At 33.5% G+C, this 2,580-nt stretch overlaps 1 protein-coding gene across 1 annotated transcript in view; it reads left to right on the forward strand.

Moving 5' to 3' along the window:
* SYT4 (synaptotagmin IV) overlaps window positions 1–2,173 on the forward strand; it is an 11,888-nt gene extending 9,715 nt beyond the window's left edge. Inside the window, exon 5 of the mRNA XM_008579950.1 lies at window positions 54–2,173. The gene's annotated coding sequence lies outside the window, so the exon portion shown is untranslated. The remainder of the gene's footprint in view (window positions 1–53) is intronic.
* The last annotated feature ends 407 nt before the right edge of the window (window positions 2,174–2,580 follow it).

Raw genomic sequence — 2,580 nt, forward strand, 5'->3', positions numbered from 1 at the left:
AGCATTTTATATATACTGTGCCACAATCCCAAGTTATTGATGTGGTTTAGAAGGTGGTGATCTTATTGTAACATGTCACTGGAAATCCATGTGATTGTTAGGATTTAAAAATGAAAAGCATTCCTTCTCTTATGAAAATTTATCCTTTTTGCTACAGGTTGGGGAAATCAATTTTTCTTTAAATCCAAAGATACTAAAGAAATGCTGTTTTTCATTAATTATGTCATGTGCAAACAATTGTTCTGCATATAAAGATATCTGGTCATTTCTCTTTGGTTTGTAATTATTTAATACAATTTTATCACAGGAGAAATAAGTTAATTTAAAAAAGACAGTGAGCAAGCTGAGAAATCATTTTATCAAAGGGCTGAGTTGAGAACACTGTGGCTGAAATATGATTTTTCTCCTGTGAGTCAAATGTTCTAAAATACAACCTCACATAAAAACCATGGCCTTGAATTATTTACTGCCTGTCTCAAGCCTCAGTGTGGCCTAAGAAACCCCTATTTACCCTTGTGAAGTTGTCAAATTAGCTAGTGGTTAAAGAAATAAATGTCAGCTAGAAATCCAGTTAGAAACAGTTTTCCTGTAGAAAATATGTATAGTGTGCAACTATACTTTCAAGGCCATTCTTTGTAGTGGGTATGGCCACCTAAGGTTTTCATTTAACTTATGTTCCCTCAGAAAGGACTAAGACAGTATTTGAAAAGAAATGAAAAAAAAAATGGCTATGAAGTTTTATACACTGTCAGAGTGTTGTTCAAACCAACAAACTAATAAGACGAAATTTGTCAAAAAGCGAGTCTGATATAATTTATAAATATGCACACATAATATACTTAGGCTGTCAAATTAGCACAACAAAATATGTGTTTCACTATCTTTTCTACAATAATTTGTCTTGAGCTATTGTCTGTAGAACAGTTCACAGACTTGTGTGCTGTCATGTTTTCCAGTGCCAGGGTTCAAAAATTCAGTCAAAACCTGTTTGGAGTAAAGTAGCACCCTGTGATAATTTGAAAATAGTTAACTTGAGGGTAATGATACTATATTTGAATTTTTAGAGAAGTATGAGTGAAATTTGGGTCCAATTAAATTATTAAATATGCAAGTTAGAAATAAAGTCTACTGAAAAATGCACATTTTGAGTCAGGTTTTGTGTCCGTACTTAATCAGTTTTTGAGAATGTGTTTGATATCACAGTGTTTGTAAATTCTATGAAAATGCATTTTCCAAACAACTTATAGATGCTTTTTATGACTATGCCTAATGTAAAAAAAGTATTACATTCTTTATGTACAAAGTTTGAAAATCAATGTTGTTTTGGGGCTTTAAAATGACTTTGCATTAAAACAGAATATCCCCCAATCATTCTCTTCATTCCACTACACAATCACCTCACAGCATTTTGGTCCACTCAGCATTTCATGAAAGCAACATGAAATGAACTGCAGTCAGTGTGTAGCCTGGGGATGTCAAATGGCCTTTTTATGTATGTTTGTTATCAATGGCCATAAAATATAAAACATTTTGGAGCTCTGAAGAGCGGTAAGGAGTCAATTCTAAGTGTGCTTTGCAGCAGCCAGAAGTTAATGGTGGTACCAGCTAAAGAATGGTTGTCGGAAAAAGGTGATTTTTTTTTTAAAGTAAAACAACAAAACCAATAACAAATACTTTTAAAATTATAATGGATAATTTGTAAATAGTTTTTAGTTTTTAAAATTTAAAGTGTTTTTGAGTGTGAAAAGTTGAGTAGAACTATTAGCAACTGGTTTTAAGGGAAAAAAAGTGAAACAAGAAAGGCATTGAAACAGGAAGGGAGATAATGTGATCTGATCATTCCTGAAAATTGTACCATTTTATAATGTATTACAATATCAATGTGAATATCTTGAAGTCTGTTACAAATCCTGCACTGTATTAAACATGTAAATTAATTGTTTGTCTGATTAGCCAATCTAACCACCCTAATGGGGAGGTTTCCATGTTTGGAGAACTGTGTAACTCAGTAACTGACTTGTTCTGATGTTGTAACTCAATAGAAGTGATTTGGAAGGAAGCATGGTGTACGAGATGGTGTCTGTTCTTTTGTGCCAGCTCTGTATGATGTTTGTAAGACCATGTTTGTAAGACATAAATAAATTGCTGCTTTTGCCCACCCCATTTGAACTCAGACTCTCTGCCAATGGACTCTGTAATAATGTTTCTCTTATTTCTATCTGATCTTTCGACTTTCCCTAATGTATCTCTTGGCATAGAGCAGGAAACATTAATGACTGAAAACAAAGATATTCAATATACTTTATTTTGTTTAGTCCTCATAACAGTCATCTAGAGCAAATATCATTATCCTTATTGTATAGAAGCAAAACTTGAGGCTCAAGAAGCTTAGGCAACTGATTCAAGTACACATGGGTGGTAAGCAAAGGGGTCTCATGGTCCGCCCCATTCCTCCCTTCATACCACACCAGTCCCCTCAACGTGACTCCATCAGTTGGCTCTGCTTTATTTATAGAAGCTCACTCCCACATTCTTTAATTCTTTCTACATTTTATTTACTTTTCCATATTTTGTTTACTA

Source organism: Galeopterus variegatus, unplaced genomic scaffold (genome assembly GCF_000696425.1).
Source record: "Galeopterus variegatus unplaced genomic scaffold, G_variegatus-3.0.2 Scaffold1987, whole genome shotgun sequence".
Lineage (NCBI taxonomy): Eukaryota > Metazoa > Chordata > Mammalia > Dermoptera > Cynocephalidae > Galeopterus > Galeopterus variegatus.